General features: G+C 35.0%; 1 pseudogene; it reads left to right on the top strand.

Annotated features, from left to right (window-relative positions):
- Positions 1-13,717: 13,717 nt before the first annotated feature.
- LOC114683252 lies at positions 13,718-18,645 on the top strand (annotated as a pseudogene).
- The last annotated feature ends 2,594 nt before the right edge of the window (positions 18,646-21,239 follow it).

Here is a 21,239-nt window from a genome sequence, read left to right as displayed (position 1 = left end):
CAAGTTTTCATAAGATGAGCAAATGATTTAAACTTTACCTAAGTACTAAATGTTCTTAGGTATATTCAGGACTTCAAATGACTCTGAGTCATTTACTGTGACTCAGTGTTTTCCCTAGTGAAATACAATAACTACTTAATAAAACTCCACCTTTATTTATATTTTGCTCAAAACAGAGCCTTAAACAAGAGTTGATATAACAAATATTTGGGTCAGGTTGTGGTGGCACATTCCTTTAATCCCAGCACTTGGGAGGCAGAAACAGGCAGATCTCAGAATCAGGCAGATCTCTGTGAGTTCCAGTCCACCCTGGTCTACAAAGTGAGTTCCAACACAGTCTGGACTGTAAGATGAAGAAACCCTGTCTCAAAAAACAAACACAAAATACAAGCCCCCCCAATAACAAAATAAATAAATACATAAATAAATAAATAAATAAATAAATAAATAAGTAAACATTTGGACTTGATTCCAAGAAATAAGGAAATAAAGCAAAAATGGAGAGAGAAATATTCAGTATTTGAATATTAGTGGCCACTATCGTGAGCAATCTGGAATTAATATTATAGACTCTCCTAGAATGTACACAATATTTTTCCTTAGAAGATGAAAGCAAAGGTCATTTTCATGCTTGCTTTAGCTCATAGGTGATAAAATTTAGCCATTATGTTTTAATTCCTCTGAGCTAACATAGTCCAAGTTAAAGCATGGCTACCTGAAACAAAACAGTAAACCTATGGACAAGAGCAAAATCATTTGTATGTTGGGAACTCCTAAAAATGACCTATTTCCAAGGTGTTGCTAAAATCAATTTAAACATGTTGTTATTCAAGATACCAACAATTTTCTTTTTAAGCTAAGTTTCACTTTGTTTTGCTCAGTGTTTATAATTCTTAATGCATATTATATAATATAATCTGCAGGAGGAACATTGCAAAATTCTTTTTATGAAGCTACAGTCACCCTGATACCCAAACCAAAGATTCAACAAAGATAATTACAGATCATTTTCCCTCATGAACATTGATGCAAAAATACTCAATAAAATATTCAAAAAATGAATCTAAGAACACATCACAGAGATCATTCATCATGATCAAATATGCTTCATCCCAGAGACAAAGATGGTTCAACATATCTGTCAATATAATTCACCATATAAACAAACTGAAAGAAAAAAAAAAAAAAACAGAATCATCTCATTAGATGCCAAAAATGCCTTTGACAAAATCCAACACCTTTCCATGATAAATGTCTTAGAGAGATCAGGAATACACATCTAAACATAATAAAAGCCAAATACAGCAAGCTGACAGCCAACAACAAACTAAATGTAGAGAAACTCAAAGCAATTCCACTAAAATCAGGAATAAGACAAGACACTCTCTACATACCTATTCAATATAGTACTCTGAGTTCTAGATAGAGCAATAAGACAGCAAAAGGACATCAGGGAGATATAAATTGGAAAGGAAGAAATGTTACTATTTGCAGATGATATCATACTTTACATAAGCTGTCCCCAAAATTCCACCAGGGAACTCCTACAGCTGATAAATATCTTTAGTGATGTGACTAGATACAAGATTAACTCAAAAAATTAGTAGCCCTCCTACCTACAAACAATAAGGGGCTTGTAGCTAGAGTTTTCCTGCCTTGCCCACAGTCAGGACAAATCTTTGTCACCCGCCAGTCCCACAGCCGCTCAGACCCAACCAAGTAAACACAGAGACTTATATTGCATACAAACTGTATGGCCGTGGCAGGCTTCTTGCTAACTGTTCTTATATCTTAAATTAGTCCATTTCTATAAATCTATACCTTGCCACATGGCTCGTGGCTTACCAGTACTTTACATCTTCCTTGTCCTGGCAGCTGCTGCAGGCAGTGACTCCTGCCTTCCTGTTCTTTTATTTCTCCTCTCTGTTAGTCCCGCCTATACTTCCTGCCTAGCCACGGCCAATCAGGTTTTATTCATTGACCAATCAGAGCAACTTGACATACAAACCATCCCACAGCACAGCCAAGTGCAGACCATCTCACACACCTGCACTCAGGCCCGTGGTCCTAATCATCCTCTATGCAGACCTGCTGGGTAAAGCCACGAGGAACCTAAGAACGGGCTCACACAGGACATACAGAACATCCCACAGCAGGGGCTGAGAAAGAAATCAGGGAAACCATGACTTCACAATATCCACAAATAAAAATATCTTGGAGTAACTTTAAGCAAGCAAGTGAAAGACCTGTATGACAAGAACTTTAAGTCTTTTGAAGAAAAAAATTGGAGACGATATCAAAAGATGGAAAGATCTCCCATGCTCTTGAATTAGTAGGATTAACATAGTAAAAATGATCATCTCACCAAAAGCAATCTACTTATTTAATGTAATCCCCATCAAAATTCAATGCAATTCTCTACAGACCTGGAAAGAATAATCTCCAACTGTATATGAAAAAAAAAAAAAACCTAGGAGACATAAAACAATTCTGTACAATAAAAGAACTTTCAAAGGTACCACCATGCCTGATTTCAAGCTCTACTACAGAGCTATAGTAAGAAAAACTGCATGATATTGGCATAAAAACAGACAAGTGAATCAATAAAACCAAATGGAAGACCCTGACATAAATCCACACACCTATGAATACCTCCTTTTGGCAAAAGCCAAAACTATACAATAGAAAAAAGAGAGCATCTTCAACAAATGATGCTGACAAAACTGGATGTCAGCATGCAGAAGAATGCAAATAGATACATATGTGTCTCCTCCCTCCTACACAAAACTCAAGTCCAGGTGGATCAAAGACCTCAACATAAATTCAGTTACACAGAACCTGATAGAAGAGAAAGTGGGAAGTAGCCTTAAATGCCTTGGCACAGGAGATCACTTCTTATATAATATAATATGATATGATATGATATGATTTAATATAATACTTACTATAATACCAGTAGCACAGACTCTGAGATCAACAATTAATAAATGGGACCTGAAATAGAGAAGCTTCTGTAAGTCAAAGGATATAGTCAATAATACAAATTAGCAGCCTACAGAATGTGAAAAGATCTTCAACTCTACATCTGACAGAGGGCTGACCTTCAAAATATATTAAGAACTCAAGTAACTAGACATAAAAAAATAAATAATACAATTTAAAAGATGAGGTACGGCTCTAAAGAGAGAATTCTCAACTTAAGAATCTTAAATGACCAAAACACACTTAAAGAACTGTTCAACATCCTTAGTCATCAGGGAAATGCAAATCAAAATGACTCTGAGATACCATCTTACACCTTTCAAAATTGCTAAGATAAAAAACACTGATGATAACTTATGTTGGAGAGGATAATGAATAAGGAGAACACTCTTCCACTGCTGGTGGGAGTGCAAACTTGTACAGCCACTTTGAAAATCAATATGGCAGTTTCTCAGAAAATTGGGAATCAATATACCTAAAGACCCAGCTACAGTAATATTGACCATATACCTGAAGGATGCTCAATCATACTACATGGACACTTGTTCAACTATGTTCAATGTTATTCATAATAGCCAGGACCTGGAAACAACCTAGATGTCCCTCAACTGAGGAATGGATAATGAAAATGTAGTACATTTACACAATAGAGTATTACTCAGCTGTTAAAAACAGTGATATCAGAAAATTTTAAGGCAAATGGATGGAACTATAAAAAAAGCATCCTGAATGAGGTAATCCAGACCCAAAGAGACAAATATGATATGCACTCACTCATAAGTAGATATTAACTGTAAAGTGAAGGATAACCATGCTACAATCCACAGCCCCAGAGAGGCTAGATAACAAGGAGGACCCAAAGAGAGATGCATGGATTTCTCTGCAAAGGGGAAATAAAAGAGACCTTCTGGGTAAACTAGGAGTGGGTGGTAATGGGAACATAAAAGATCAGCTTGGGGTGGGCTAGAGGGTGAGAGTAATGAAAGAAATATCTTGATGGGGGTGGGCATTTCAGCATCAGGTAGAAATCTGGTGCAAAGGAAACTCCCACAAATCCACAAAAGTGTCCCCAGCCAAGATTCCTAGCAATAGTGGATAGGTAGTCTGAACTGGTCATCTCTTCTGATCCGATTTGTAACTACCCTAATTGTCATCAGAGAGGCTTAGTTCAGTAACTGATGGAAGCAGATGCAGATATCCAAAGCCAAGCACTGGGCTGAGCTCTGGGAATCCTGTTGAAGAGAGGGAAGAAGGATTGGATTGTAAGAGCCACAGGGATCAAGGTCATCACAAAGGAATCTACACAGACAACTAACCTGGGCTCATAGGAGCTCACAGACATTGGATTGACAGCTAAGGAGCCTGAAGAGGACCAATTTAGGCCTTCTACATATGAGAGAGAGAGAGTTGTATAGCTTGATTTACTTGTGAGACTCCTAGCAGTGAGAGCAGGGTCTGTCCCTGACTCTTTAGCAGGCTTTCAGGAACCTATTCATTGTACTGGGTTGCCTTGCCCAGCCTTAATATGAGGGGAGGAGCTTAGTCTTACCTCAACTTGAAATGCAATGTTTTGTTGACACCAATAGGAGGCTTGCCACTTTCTAAACAGAAACAGAGGAGGAGTGGATAGGTGTGGGGCAGAAAGGAGGTAGGGGGAGAGCATGGGAGGAGAGGAGGGAGGGGAAACTGCAGTTTGGTTGTAAAATAAATGAATAAATTTAATTAAAAAAAGAAAAAAAGGACGTTAGCAGCATTATATGCATGCTAGTTACTAAAAGCTGGTATGTCAAAGCAAAAAGCAGTTGTAGCCTAGGATTAGGGTGAAGCAAGGGACAGTGGAATGGATAAAGTACAGAGGAGTTTCAGAGTGGTTAAACTATTTTTTTGTGCTACTGGAATGCTGCATATGTGGAATTATCTATTTCTCACGAGTTTGTACAAAATAAAGACTACATCTTAATGTAAATCATTTAGTTTTCATTAGTAACCACTTTTAGTTAACAGCAATTTATTACTGCACCTGTTTTCATCAATTGGTTTATTCATAATAGCCAGAAACTGGAAACAACCTAGATGTCCCACAACAGAATAGATAAAAAAATGTGGTACATATACTCATAGACACATTGTAACCTATGTAATTTGTATTTCAATACATGAACTGTTTAAAAATATTCAAACAATTAAAATGCAGAAAATTCCAAATAATCTGTTGAGTGCATTGTGTTTAAGTACAGAATTATTGTTAGACACATGGCCAAGAAAATCCATGATGGTGAGCCATAAGCTTCAGTGTATGCATAGTGTGGTTTCTGTTTTCTAGGTCATTATTTAAGGTGATTAGTCAAGAAAGACATGAACCCAATTTTATGAGGCTATTCAATATCATCATGTAACACTATAAATTTAGGTGATATATTTTAAAGATAACTTTTCAAATGCTCTTTGTTGTTTTATAAACCATTGCTTACACAGTACTTGATTGCAAGGGAAGTCAGAAATATATAGCTTTTTGTTTCCAAATGTTTGATTCCAGGACAAGGTACAGTCAGTGTAAGCTTCATGAATACGAGCTCAATATGGTGCCTCTTTCATTGGGCTAAAGTTATCATTCCTTGCATAATCCTCCATATCTCCCTGTGTTTTAATTAAAAAGCAAACATAAAAGTTGTATTCAGTGACAGTATGTGTAGTATGCATGCACACCAAATTAAGTAAGTTTCAGTAGAACATGCAGAGAAATCTGTTTGGGGCACAGGAGCAGAACTCAGGACTATGTACAAACATCAGCAGTTCTGCAAAGTATTTTTCTAACTCCCATAGGAATTGGACTTTAGGAAATTCCAATAATCATGATGCTGAGAAAACAACTGGATGGATGTGAGTGCTTATTTGCTCATGCTTTTCATCTAGTCAGCCTGAATTATTTTGTTCTGACAAGGATTTATCTTACAAAGTTCCTACAAACTTTCAATACACAAATATCAAAGTATAAAAAAGTTTGAGCTACTTAGATACACAGAAAGGAGGATCTTATTAGAGTATTTAAATAAAATGTCAACATTTTGAGCTACAGTTAAGTTTATGCCAACATTTCTTTTATAGAGTTTTATTTTCAGGGATTCATAATCCAACATAATGAACATTCCCTACATAATACTTGGCTCAAAATTTTAGAGGATGCAAATGTTTAGTTTTTATCTTAAAGAAAATTTGAATATTTTACAGAAAGGTCTGTAATGTAGCTCTCTGTTAGCATGTTTCTTGGACTAAAAAGAAAAGTACTTCTGAAGGTTAGTATAGATACAGTGTGTTGTATTTTGTTTAGTGTATATGCTTAAGTGCTATGTGATTGGCTTTTTAAACTGTTAAAATACCCATGTATATTTTCATGATTTGTCAATGAAGTAACCCTACAATTTTGATCATTTAAATTAATGTATACATCAATTATGCCTGATATAAAGAGTTAGAGATGCTCAAATCAGCATCTTCTGTGAAAGAAAACAGTTAAAACAGAAAAAGGGAAATCAATTTGCAAGTAAACTTTTAAGTCCAAGGAATGATGCTTTGGTAAGCATTAGATTTTTTTTTTTATATATTTTATTCCCAGAATGCTCTAAATCATCTGTACTGGAAATGTGGAAGAAATTCTGATAATAAGTAAGATTCCAAGTTATTTTACTACTTTTTAAAATTTATTTCAATTTTTATTATGTGTAAGTGCACATGAATATGTGTGCCTGAGAAGGCCAGAGTGGATTAATCTCTCTGGAGCTAGAGTTAGAGGTAGTTATGGGCCTCCAAATGTGAGTGCTAGGAACTGAAAGCCAGTCCTCTGGAAAAATAGCAAGCATGCTTAATGGCTGAACCATTTATATAGCTCCTCCCTTTAAAAATAGCTTATTGTAGGCGCTGGGAATTGACTCTAGTACCTTACCCATTTTAAGCAAGAGTTTTGCCAGTGAACTATATTCCTAGGTTCAAAATTTCAACTTTTTATATCATAAAACATTTGATGGTATATATTAATGCACATAATGGTGAGTTTCATAAAGATATTTTCATAAATGTTTGTTATGAATTTTGACCAAATTCACCCTGCCACTCTTCCCTTTCTTTCCTCACCCAAATCCTGTTTTTTTCCTTTGTTCCCACAAACATTCTCACTTCTGCTTCCATGAATCTGTATAATCTAGGATCTGTAAATGCAAGAAAACATGTGATAATTATATCTCTGGGTCTGACATTTGTGATTTATAAAAATTTAAAACTTTACTTTCTATATGAATGGTATGCAAAAGAAATGATAATACTCACATTAATCATTTATTTTTGAATCAGATAAATGTGAGCAAGCTCTTTCTTTCAACTCTTTTCCAGTAGTGTGTGGAGTGTTGAAGGGTGAGGAGAGGAGCTGAGAAATATCTGAAGTAAAATGTTGCTAACATTTTTATGAGTCCTGGCTTAAGTTGAGACTACTGATAAAAAAATTGCATAGAATATTTCACTTTTGAAATGTTCTGATATATTGCACTTTAAGTTTCAAATTCATAAATGTTCCCACAGTGTGTAATAATATTTCTTTTTATAAGAGAGTATGCATATATAACAGCTCACTCCATGGCTAGGAAATACAATGGCACATTTAGAAATGAGTCTTGGTAACAAAAATATAAAGGAGAAGAAAAGGAAGCAGAATATAGTATCATGTCTTCTTCTATGAAATAATTAGTACCAGGCTTGACAATAGAATACTTCTCAATCATTTTGACTTCTGGGGAAATTAATATAAATATCTGGAAGCCAATACTGAATTGTTGCAGTATAATATTTATAGAAACAGAAAGGCCAAGCAAAGATGTAAAACATGAGCATATGTGCTGTGTAATAAATTTCTTCATTGGATTCTGAGGAATAAAATAAGAATGAACACTGAAAAAACTGTGTGAGCTAACTCAGTTCTCAAACTGAATATTAAGTTAAGAATTCAGGTGAATGAATTGTTTCTTTTACAATATCTCTTGAGTAAGTCTAAACTCTCACATAAATATCAAAATTAATAAGCCAACATTGGAATTTAATTTTAATTAATTATGTAGTGGAAGGACCCAAAGAAGGAAATCTCTACTAAACATTTATTTGTGTTAGAAATTAAACTTAGGTTATTTAATTTTATGTGGCATATCATTTGAATAGTGGAGCAATTAGGAATTACTCTTTGAGTAATTCTTTCCTGGAAACTCCCACTTGTCAGCTGGCATGTCTGTCATCTGAAGACTCCAATCTCCAAAATTGCTCATTAACTGGGTTAACCACTGGTAGCATTGTCTAGGGGATTATTTGTAGCTACAAACTGGAACATCTAAATTGGCCCTTTTAGTATGGTGGACCTGTTTCTTAATGGAAGCAGCATCCTGATATCCTTTGGATTCTGTTCCTCAAAGGAGTTACCATCTTGTATAAATGCACGAAAATGGGAAATGGACTCTGTATACAATGTGAGCCATTAGAAACTGTCACAACTTCACACATAAAAGAAATATTGTAATGACCAGTTAGAAAGTGATCTAGAACACATGGCTATCAGAATAACTCTACTCCTTGAATTACTACATGGGAAAACTTTTATCTGCTGAGTGAAAAGAAATTATTGGTGAAATTATTAAGGCCACTCCACATAGTTAAAAGGAAAATTTATTTAGTGGGTAACTTACAAATGAAGGGGTAGGTAGGTCGTGGGGTCTGGGGAAGATGTATCGCAGCCCTGCCTTGTAGGTGTGACAGTTGCGGAAGCCTCAATGGGGGTTGGAACTTCCAGATCAAAGCTGGAATGGCTACTCACTACAAGAAACATTAGATAAACAACAAAATCAATTAAATAAGATGCAGTTATTTTTGGTTTCTAAGATTTTTTTTCACTCTATAACTATCATTTGTATTTTTGTTTGACTCCATTCTGTATGGATTAGTAGGGGACTTTACAGAATGAGCCTTTAAATTCTTCAGAAAACAAGGCCAATTTCTCTCTCTCTCTCTCTCTCTCTCTCTCTCTCTCTCTCTCTCTCTCTCTCTCTCTCCTTCTCTCCCTCCCTCTCTCTTTCCCTCTCCTTCTCTTTTTCTTCCTCCTCCTCCTTCTTCCTTCTCTTCTTTTTCTTATCATTCTTATTTTGATGACAGCAAATCCTAAAAGTCATTTCCCAAATTCATATCATTTTGCTTTGCTTAACTGAGGATTTCTGTGTGACTACACAGATTTGGAACTATCCCTTTTGAGCCAAGGGACTCACCAACTGTTATGCAAATGAAGACAATGCCTGCTTCTCTTTCAGAATCTATCAATAGCCAATAGTTCATGGGGCAGTGGTAGGGTCTAATGAGCATGTCCCTTAGCCATGATTGATTGTTGACAAGCCCAGTCTAGTGCAGAAAAAGTATAGGTAATCACAACTTCTATGAATTCATGATTAAAATTACAATGTTGTACTCAGAAAATGGTATTTTGAAGCTTTCCTCTCTATCTTTGAGTTTGTTTTTTCTGTCCTCTCTTTCAAGACGTTTCCTGAGCCATAGAGGGTATAATATATATGCATTGTTAAGGCTAAGCCCTAACTGTTAAGTTATTATCAGCATCTTGAGAAGCTACTAGTCTCTGTAGTCACCACCATTTATTGCAAATAGAGCTTCTCTGATTAAGGCTGAGAGTAGCATTTGTTATAGTTAAGAGTATGGATGTTTAAAAAGCAGTTTGATGGTATCAATTTAGCTAACAACAATAGTAATGTCTGCCCTAGTGCCTATGACTTCATCAACTATATGTTTGTTTGTTTTTATCAGGTTTACAGTACTAGGCATGTACTATCACACTTCAAGTCTATGTTTTCTTGTTGACTGTTAGCCCTCCTAACTTTATACACAAGATCAGATATTTAATCATGAACTTTATAAATACTATCATGAAGCATATCATCAAAAAAGATTATTTTATATTATTCATTGTGGCTCTGCTTGCCCAAACAAGTTTAGATTGCACATTATTTATAAATACTGGCCTCTAAGATGGTTCCTAACATTCCCTACTTTCTTGTATTCTCTCCCCACTTTTCTGGATTTGCTTGTTTAGGGGAAAGATGATTGCTACATTCTGAAAAATCCTATAGAAGAGTTCACATTTGGAGAAATGGAAAGTTGTTGACAAGAGCCAGGTAGATGAATTTTATGTAGATTTTCTAGCCAGAGTCATGATATTGGTAACTGAAGCTCCAGCCAGCATCTGAGCCAGAACCACTTATAATTCACTAATTTCAGAAACCAAGATACAAGAAATGCTTGCTGTTTAGGCCACTAAATGCTAAATTTGGGGAGATTTGTGTCAAACAAAATACCAAATTTGGGAGATTTATTACAAAAATATAAATGACAAACTATCCAAGTGTAATTATGAGACTAAGGTCTAATAGCAAAATTAAAATATATCTGAAATCATAGAATTCTGTCATGATTTTTATTTTCTATCTTTCTCCACTTCATCTCTCTTCTTCAATATGAGGGCTTATAATATCCCAGGCTGCCTTCAAAGATGTTATGTAGCCAAAAGATGACCTTGAGTTCCTGATCACCCTTCCTGCACTTCCAAAATGCTTGGATTACAGGTAGGCACTACACAAAACCAGGCTTTTATGTTTTTAAGCATATTGTTTTTAGAAATAAGTGAAATTTATTTGATAAAGTTTGTTTTAAAATTATCATTTAAATAGTTCAGTGGTACATAAAACAAAGCAATATGAAACATTAAAAAAGCTGCAAAGTACATTACCTGAATTCAAAAAACTTACAAAACTGTGCAAAATATGAGCATTATTGCTTATGCTTTATTATAGCATCTTTAGTTACATGAAATTACTTATCACATAATAATGAGAATTCTACTCTTTGCAGCATAAATATTTCCTTTTAAACTCTCTTAAAGTTTATGAGAACACAACATCCAGTGCAATTGTTCTCATTCTTAAATGTATGCCTTTTTATTTAACCCAACTCTAATAAAAACCAAAAAGAAGAGAAGTTAAATTAACCTATTGCATCAAAGAATTAATCTAAATGAAATAAAAACACATTGTGTTATATTTTTTATCACATCATTAATTAACTTCTGCAGTAAAATTTTGGAAGACATATCTCAAGAAAACATAGCTTCAGATATTTAAAATAAAATAAAACCAGTCATGCTGTAGAAAGAATCTGTTTTTCTTTGGATAGCTACACTAACTGCAGTCACTTTCTAATCTTAAAACATTCTTTGTCTACTATCTGCCTAAATTGCAGAGTATGTCTAAAGAGTTAAGATGTTTTAAGTCCATATCAATAATAGAAAACTGCTACAACTGATAACCACATCCAGCAAAGTACTGAATATAAAACTACACTAGTCTGTTTTCTGTTGTGATGCTGACCTCAGTGGAGAAAATACCTCCATTACATTGACTTGTAGGCAAGTCTATGGGGGATTTCCTTGATTGGTGATTGGTGTGAGAGAGCTCAATGCTGGCAAGTGGTCCTGGACTGTACAAGAAAACAGGCTGAGTAAACCAAGGGAAGAGCCAGTAAGCAATGTTCCACAATGATCTCTGCTTTGGTTCCTGTCTCCAGGTTCCTGCGTTGTCTTCCCTCAGAGATAGATTGTAACTTTTATGATGAAATAAATCCTTTCCTTCCCAAGTTACTTTTGGTCATGGTCTTTATCACAGCAACAGAAAAATAAACTATGACATCGAACAGAAGGTTAGTATATAAATATACAAAACCCTAAAAAACGAATCTAATAAACAAATAGTATGAAAACAATCTAATTAAAATTGGAACATGTAATTAACCAGAGAGTTCTCAAAAGAAGAAATAAAAATGGTTGAGAAATATTTATTTTAATGTTCAATTTCTTAGCAATCAGTGAAATGCAAACTAAAGTGACCGTGATTCCAAGTTACCTGTTTCAAATGGCTGTTAAAAAATGACAAATGCTGGCATGGATATGGGGAAAGAAGAGCACTTAGTGAACACTGATGGGAGTGCAAACTGGTATGGTCACTATGGGTATCAACATGGAGATTCCTCAAAAAGTTAGAAATAGATCTACCATATTATCTGGTTATACTACTTCCAGGGTGATTCCCAAAGTACTCTGTATCCCACACAGGTCTGTGCATGATAGATTATTTTATCTCAGTTTGAGTAAATTTGAAGTTTCTGCCCTTGTAGTCAGAATTAGCTGCCATGGAGAGTTTTGGAAGAATGGGCACTATGTTAAGTTTGTGCAAGTTGTGGAATTTCCTAAAAATTGCTACATGCTATATTGGTATGTCACCTACTGCTTTGGTTATTGATTTCCACTGTAAGGTTATATAACAAGAGTTCAGAAAATTGGTTTTGAGAATAGCATGTTTACAGCATACAGGAAGCTAGTGACAGTTTGTGGCAGATGCCAACACCTAGCAGAATGAGTAACATTGTAATTCTCCGAAGCACAAATTCAAGGATGTCCTTGTTTGTTGACTCTTCAATCTATCAATTTGTTGTTCTGTTTTACTCAAAAATGACACATTCAATAAGTATCAGGTAGCTCTTTTCAAATTGTCTACTCTTGCTTAAAAATTTATTCCCAGTGCCCTCAAACAACATTTATTATCTCACAATTCCTGTGGAATGGGAACCCAGGTAAATCTTAGCTAAGTGTCATGAACTTAAGGACTCTTACAAATCTGCAGTCAGCTAGAACTATGAACAACTCAAGGCTTGAATAAGGAAAGATGCTTTCAATCTCATTCACACTGATGTTTTCAGGGATCAGTTTCTCACTGCCTGTTGGCTATCAGTCTCCCTCAGTTAATTCCCTGCTATTTGGGCTTCCTTACTAGGTAGTTCACAAAATGACATATGGTTACAGACAAAAGGAAACAGCAAAAGAGATCACAAATAAGACAGAAGGAAGAGTCCTTTGTAAACTAATTGTAGATGTAATAGCCTATTACATTTGCCGTGTTCAAATCAAGTTATGAGACACAGATTACACACACACACACACACACACACACACACACACACACACACACACAAACACACACACACAGGATTAGATTTATAGTGGCTAAGGAAGCAGAAATCATTAGTAGCCATCTGAGTTATCTGAGTTATGGAACATTGAAGAAATCCATCTTCAGATCTTCTGGATTTTCTCTCTCAAGTAAGAAACCATTTTATTTTTTTCTTAATTTTATGAATTTCACAGTGAACAAAATATTGAAAATAAATAAAAGCATTAGATACCTTAATTAACCAGATTCATATAGTCTAGACCCTGAATATGAGAGAGAACATATATCTTTTTTTCTGAGATGGTTTAACTTTGCTTAGTATTACACATTTTAATTCCACCTTTTTCTTGAAAAAAACTTAAACTTCATTCTTCTTTAAAAGTAAGTTATATTCATAGATACAGAGAAGAGATAGAGATGATATAATATAGGTATAGATATAGATACATACAGTTAGATATATATGCTGTAGGATGTCTTTCTGTATGCTGTGAATATGTGTTGCTCTGATTGGTTGATAAATAAAGCTGTATTGACCTATGGCAAGGCAGCTTAGAGGCAGGCAAGAAATACAAGCAGATAGGAAGGAAGAAGAAAGGCAGAAGGGAATAGATGCAAGCCAGCCACCCAGGGAGGGATGTAATGGGATGTCGGTAAACCTACAGAACATGTGGTGATACATAGATGAACATTTTTGGGTTAATTTAAGATGTAAGAACTAGATAACAAGAGGCCTGCCATAGACTATACAGTTTGAAAATAATATAAGCCTCTGTGTGTTTATTTGTAACCAAGTGGCTGAGGGACATGGGTTGGAGAGATTTGTCCTGACTGCAGGGCCCAGGCAGAAACAGGAAAACTTCCAGTTACATATATACCAAATTATTGTTATCCATTCACCTATAGATGAACAACTAGGTTGATTATAATTTTTTGCTATAGTGAATAAAGCAACAATAAGCATGTGGTATGCAAATATCTCTATGGTAGGGTATGGAGTTTTCTGTGTTTATGACCAGGCTTGAAATTGCTGGGTCATATGGTGGTTATATTATATTTTTTTTGATAAAACTTCAAACTCATTTCCACAATGGCTGTATTATTTGCACCCACACCAACATAAGAGATACACTTCTTCACATTCTATAACTAGGTGGTGTTTCAATACAGTTTTAATTTGCATTTTCCTGATAGATAGGGATACTGATCACATTTTAAACCATATTTCACCCATTTGTATTTCTTTTTGGTCATTTGTTAATTGGCATTTGTTTTATTCCCTCGAGATTTAATTTCTGTAATTCTTTCTAAATTTGGGGCATTAGGCCTTTGTCTGGTGTGGCTGGTAAAAATTTTCTTCCATTCTGTGGGTTATCTATTTACTCAGCTGATTGTTTCTTTTGCTATACAGAGACCTGTGTTTTCATGTAGACTCATCTGTTGATACTGGAGGTTAATTCCTCTTCTGTTGATGTATTTTAAAAGCCCTTGCCTGCTTCAGTATCTTGAAGGGTATCCTTTAAGGTACCTAAAAGCTTTAGAGTTCCAGGATTGAAGTTGAGGTCTTTGATCCATTTTGACTGCATTTTTATATGTGAAATATATAAATTTAATTTTGTTATTCAGCAGGTAGCAATCCAGTTTTTGTCAGAACGATTTATTGAATAGGCTATAGTTGTCCAAAATATGTTTTTTTTTAAAAAACCTTTGTTAAAAATTGCTGTTTTATTACCAGGTCCTCTCTTATATTCTGTTTGTCTACCTGTCTATTTTTGTACCATTACCAGGCTGTCTTCACCACTATAACATAATTTGAGGGTGGATATTGTGTTACCTCCAACACTGTTCTTAATCCTTAAGATTGCTTTGGCTATGTTTGATTTTTTTGTGGTTTCATATGAATTCTTTTATTAGTTTTCTAAACCTGAAAAATACGGCAGGGATTTTGATAGGTGTTGCATTGATTCTATATATTGATTTTGGTAGGACAAACATTTCTACAATATTAATATTGTCTATCCAGAAACATGGAATAATTTTCCATTATCTAGTTACTTATGTGAATTCCTTTTTCAATATCTTGAAGTTTTCTTTGCAGAAAATTTACATTTCTTTAGTTAGAAATATTCCTAAATACTTTATTTGGAAGGGATTATTATGAATGGAATATTTTTCTTACTTTCTTTCACGGAGAATAGACCATTAGAATACATTAAGGCTATTTTTTGTATTGATTTTGTATAGTGTAGCTCAACTGTAAGTGTGTATTAGGTCCAAATGCTTTTAGTAGACTCACTAGGGTCTTTAAGTAAGAATAATGTCATATTCAAATAGGAGTAATTTGACTACTCCCCTTCCTATTGTTATTCCTTTTATGTCTTTCTTGTCTAATTACTTTAGGTAAGAGTTTGAGCACTATATCAAAGAAGAGAGGGGAAGTGGACATTCTTATTTCATTTCTAGTTTTAAAGGATAGGTTCTCATTTTTCTCCAATTAATAATAATATTTGCTATAGGATTGTTGTATGCAGACTTTATTAATTTGAAGTATATTACATATATTCCTAAAGTCTCTAGAACTTTTATGATGAGAACATGTTGGACTTTGTCACATGCTTTTTCAGCATAAATTGAAATATTTATGTAGTTCTTTTCCTTGAGTTTTGTATGCATGGTGTATTAGATTTATTGATTTTCATGTGTTGTACCAACCTTGCATTTCTAAAATGAAGAGGTCATTGGGTCATAATGTATAATCTTAATGTAATCCTGAATTCAGTTTGTAAGTATTTTGTTTAGATTTTTTGCACCTATATTCTTTAAAAAACAAACAAACAAAAACAAAAACTGTAGCTGACATTTTTGTAGTGTCTTTAACTGGGTTTGGTATCAAGATGATATTGCTTTCATAGAATGAATTTGGCAGTGTTCCTTCACATTCTATTTTATGGAGCAAGTTAAGAACTGGTATGAGACATCCCTTTAAAATTTTCATGGTAATTTCTAGTGATGTTCTGAATTTCACTGGACTCAATTGTAATGACACACTTTTGATCTCTAATTTTATTAATTTGTGTTCTTTTCTCTTTTTGTCATATTAAATAAGGGTTGGTCTATCTTATTAACTTTTAGAATGAGCCAACTCTGGTTATTTTTTATATTATTATTTTAATCTTGATTTCATTAATTTATTATGTAATCTTTATTATTTCTTGCCATCTATTGTTTGTGTTTAGCTGCTTATTGTTTTTCAAGAACTTTTAGATGTATCATTAGGTGATTTATTTACTCAGTTTTCTAAATATGAGTATTTATTTCCATAAACTTTCTTTTTAGTCATGACCTTTGCTGTATCCCAGAGGTTCTGATAGGATGTGCATGTTTTGATATTTATTTGTCTCTAGGATTTTTTAATTTCTGATCCAGTTTCTTAGATGACTCGCTGTTCATTCAAAACGTGCCATTTAGTCTCCAAGTATTTTGTGGTTTCTGTAGCTTATTTTGTTGTTGATTTCTAGTTTTGTTGTATTATGGTCTAATAGCAGACAAGGAGTCATCTCAATATTTTGTATTTGCTAAGCCTTGACCTGTCTCTTATGCTGTTTTCAGTTTTGGAGAAGGTTTCATGTTGTTGTAGGATTACTACTGCTATTATGAAACACCATGACAAAAAGCAACTTGGTAAGGAATGGGTTTATTTTACTCACAGTTCCACATAACAGTTTATCATCAAAGCAATGGGGGCAGGAACTCAAGCACAGCAGAACCCTGAAGGCAGGAATTGATAAAGAAACCATGGAGGAGTGCTGCTTACTGGCTTGCTTTCCTGCCTTACTCAGCTTACTTCTCAGAACCCAGGACCACCAGCCCAGGGATGTTCCCACCCACAATGGATTTAGCCCATCCCATCAATAACTAATTAAGAAAATACCCTACAGGTTTGCCTACAGCCAGATCTTACGTTGACCTTTTCTCATTTGAGGCTCCCTCCTCCCTGACAACTCTAGCTTGAGTCAAGTTGACATAAAACTAGCCCGCACACATATGCTACTGCAAAAAATGTTGATTCCCTCTCTGTTGTGTGAAATATTATATATATGTATATATATGTATATATATACATATATATATACACACATATATATATATGTACCATCTGTATCTATGTCTATGCCTGTGTCTTTTTCTGTGTCCCTGTCTATGTCTGTCTCTGTTTGTAATTCCAATTCATCTATAATATATTTTAGCTCTGATTTTTTTCTGAGATGGGGTTTCTCTGTGCAACAGTCCTGGCTGTCCTGGATCTCCCTTTGTAGACTAGCCTGGCCTGTAACCCACTGAGATTTGCCTGCCTCTGTCTCTCAAGTGTGAGCAAAGATTATTGAACAGAGATGGGGAAGTCTCAGAGTTACTAAAAATGGGGTCACTGTTGCAAAATCAATTGATTTACAAGATAAATATAAAAATAATCTTAACTAAAATTGCTAAAGATGTTGTCAATAACAGAAATGAAAAGGCTGTTGATGGCACCATCACTGCTACTATTCTGGCAAGTTCTATTGCTAAGGAATGCTTTGAGAAGATCACCAAGTTGATAACCCAGCAGAAATCAGGAGAGGTGTGATGTTGGCTGTTGATGCTGTAATCGCCAAATTTAAAACAAACAATCAAACAAAAAACAGTCTAAACTTGTGACAACCCCTGAAGAAATTGCTCTCGCTGATATTATTTCTGGGAATGGAGACAAAGACATTGGAAATATCATTTCTGCTGCAATGAAAATGGTTGGAAGCAAAGGTGTCATCTCAGTGAAGTGGGGAAAAACCCTGAATGATGAATTACAAATAATTGAAGGAATGAAGTTTGATGGATGCTGTATTTACCCATATTTTTCTAAAGCATCAAAAGGTTAAGTTGTGAATTCCAAGATGCCTATGTTCTGTTGAATGAAAAGAAAATTTCTGTGTTCAGTACATTGTACCTGCTTTTGAAATTGCTAGTGCTCATGGGAAGCCCCTGGCCATAAACACTGAAGCTGTTGGTGCAGAAGCTCCAAAGCACACTGGTATTAAAGAGGCTAAACATTGGTCTTCAGTTGTAGCAGCCAAAGCTCCAGGTTTGCAGAACAGTAAAAAAAACCAGCTTAAAAATAATGGCTATAGTTACTGGTGGTGCAGTATTTAAAGAAGAGAGGTTGAATCTAAATCTTAAAGATGTTCAAGCTCATGACTTAAGAAAAGTAGGAGAGGTCATTGTCATCAAAGATGATGCTATGCTTTTTAAAGGAAAGGATGACAAAGCTCAAATTAAAAATTGTATTCAAGAAATAACTGGGCAGATACACATCACAACTACTGAATGTGAAAAGGAAAAGCTGAATGATCGACTGGCTAAATCTTCCCATGGAGCAGCCGTGTTAAGGTTGGAGGGACAAGTGATGTTGAAGTGAAAGAAAAGACAGAGTTACAAATGCCCTAATTCTACAAGAGCAGCTCTGGAAGAAGGCATTGTTCTAGGAGGGGATTGTTTCAGTGAATCCAAGCCTTGGATTCTAGTGCACATGAAGGAAAAGTGAATCATTGATCCCACAATGTTTGGAAGAACTGCAACACTGGATGCTGCTGGGGCAGCCTAATTGAGAAGTATAGTGGAAGTTATAGTGACAGAAAATTCTACAGAAGAGAATGTCCCTGGAATGGAAGCAATGTGTGGGATGGGAGGGGGTAGGGAAGGTGGTATGTTCTAACTCCAAGAAGATTGTTTTGCCCTTATCAATTAATTGTGATGGGAAGCTGAAGGCGGATTCTTCACCAATAACTTCAGAGAAGTTACCTGAAGAAATGACTGAAGAAGGGGCTGGCTGGCTGATCACATCAATTACTGGTTTCCTTTGACAATGCATAATGTTTTACTGCTGTAGACAATTGATTTTGTACTTTTGAATAAAGAGTACTTTATTCTTATACTTATACTATGATTCTGTTATAGTCAAAATTTTGTTTAAAGTTAAAAAAAAGAAAAAGTTCCTACTGTTATTGTGTTGGGATGTATGTAGTGTTTATTGCCTTTTAGTGTTTGTTTTTTCAATGATGGACTCCAATATTTGGTGCATAAAGGTTTATAGTTGTTACATATTTGTTATGAATTGTTATTTTCATTAATATGTAGTGTACCTTCTTAATTTTCATTTAAATTTGGGGATTTTAAAATATTTACAAACTTTTTCCTTTCTCTTGCCTCCTTCCACACTCTCCCTCATCCTCCCTTGCTCTCTTTCAAAACCATGGCCTCTTTTTCACTAAATTTTATTGCATACACATATAATATATAATATAATAATATATAATATATAATGTGTAATTATAGTGGGTAGCTGATTGAGCCATGCTCTAAAGCACCGCCCCTAGCAAGGCGGCTGAAGCTGATGCTCCTGTCTATGACCTTGAGGTACCGGCCTCTGGGTGTGGCCACTGGGGACCCTGAAGACCTGGGATGTACATTTGCTCTTCTTCTTGGCTACCTCGTGGTTCTGGATGCTGAGATCTTGGACTAAGCCATTCAGTGTGCGATATAGTTCAGCTTTCCCATGACCCTATGATAAATCTTCCATGTTTGTGAGTTTACCCCCCCAAAAAAATCCCTTTTATCATGAAATACACTCCATGGATTAATCCCAATATGTAATTATATAATATAAAATAATATGTAATATAACATTATATATATATATATATTCCTAAATATAACCTATTCAGTTTGTATAATGCAGTTGTATGTACATTTTCAGGGCTGACCATTTGGTATTGGAAAGCCAATGGCTGTACTTTTTTCTTAGAAGACTATTTCTCCTACTCTCAGCATTCCTTAAAGCTTATAGGTCTTTATGTAGGATTGAGGTTTCATAGGCTTTCCCCTGTACACTTTGGTGTCTCTATGGGAATCATCCTTGTTAAACTCACTTTCAGGCAGCCATGCTAGTTAGATTTTATGTGTGTAGCTGGTGACATTATTGGGAGACATGATCTCACAACAAACTCCCTGATCTTCTGGTTCTTAGAATATTTTTACCCCATCTTCTGCAATGTTCCCTGAGCCTTAGGTGGGGATTGTTTTGTAAATGTATCCATTGAGACTAGGCTCCACAAAACTGCATTTTGATTGGTTGTGGCTTTCCGTGGTTATTTCCTGTAGTGTCCCATTTTAGCTCTTCAAATTAGTTTGGGTTTGAAGTTTACTTTGGCTAATATAAGGCTGGCTGCATCAGCTTGTTTGCCTTTTCCATTAGCTTGATAGTTTGTTTTCCATCATTTAATACTAAGTTTTGGGATATTGTGGTTGCTTGAATTAGAATAGCCCTTTTAGGCTCATATATTTGCATGCTTAGTAACCCCTAGGCCCCTTGATGAACTATTTGGGAAGAAGTAAGAGGTATGGCCTTGTTAGAGGAGGTATATCACTGAGGTTGAGATTTGAGGTTTCAAAAGCCCATGTTAGGCATATGTCTCTCTTGCCCTGCTTACTCCCTGTGGATATGGATATAAAGCTCTCAGCTACTATTTCAGTGACCTGCTGTCTGTTTCCCACTATTATAAGAGACTCACCCTCTGAAACTGTAAGGAAACCTCAAATTAAATGCCCTCTTTTATGAGTTGCCTTGGTCATGATGTCTCTTCACAGCAATAGAACAGTAACTAAGACATGTACCTTTACTGGTTAGCTATGTTTCTTGAACATAGCATATAGTCAAGCTCTTGAGTTTGTTTGTGGTTTTTTTTTTTTTTTTTTTAGTTTTTGCTTGTTTTTTTTTTTTGGTTATGTTTTGTTTTTTAATCCAGTCCATAAGTTTGTACCATTGTAGTGATAAATTGAGTCAATTTACAAATAAGGTCACTATATAAAGGGGCATGTTATTTCCTATGAATTTGTTAGGTGATGTGCTATTTTGCTGGATTATTGTTATCTCTTTTTCTGCTTGTATATCAATTTTGAGAGTTTTGCTAAGTTGATTTGTTAAATTTGGTTGTTCTCTTTTCAAGTCTAATTTGTTTAGCTGTAGTTAAGCTATTTTAACATTTTTCTCCCTATAAAGTATTCTACTAATGCCTATCCCAATTGTCATCAAAGAGGCTTCACCCAGTAATTGATGGAAACAGACACAGAGACACACAG

The sequence above is a fragment of the Peromyscus leucopus genome, chromosome X (genome assembly GCF_004664715.2).
Source record: "Peromyscus leucopus breed LL Stock chromosome X, UCI_PerLeu_2.1, whole genome shotgun sequence".
Classification (NCBI taxonomy): Eukaryota; Metazoa; Chordata; class Mammalia; order Rodentia; family Cricetidae; genus Peromyscus; species Peromyscus leucopus.
This window is presented reverse-complemented; position numbering and strand designations above follow the sequence as displayed.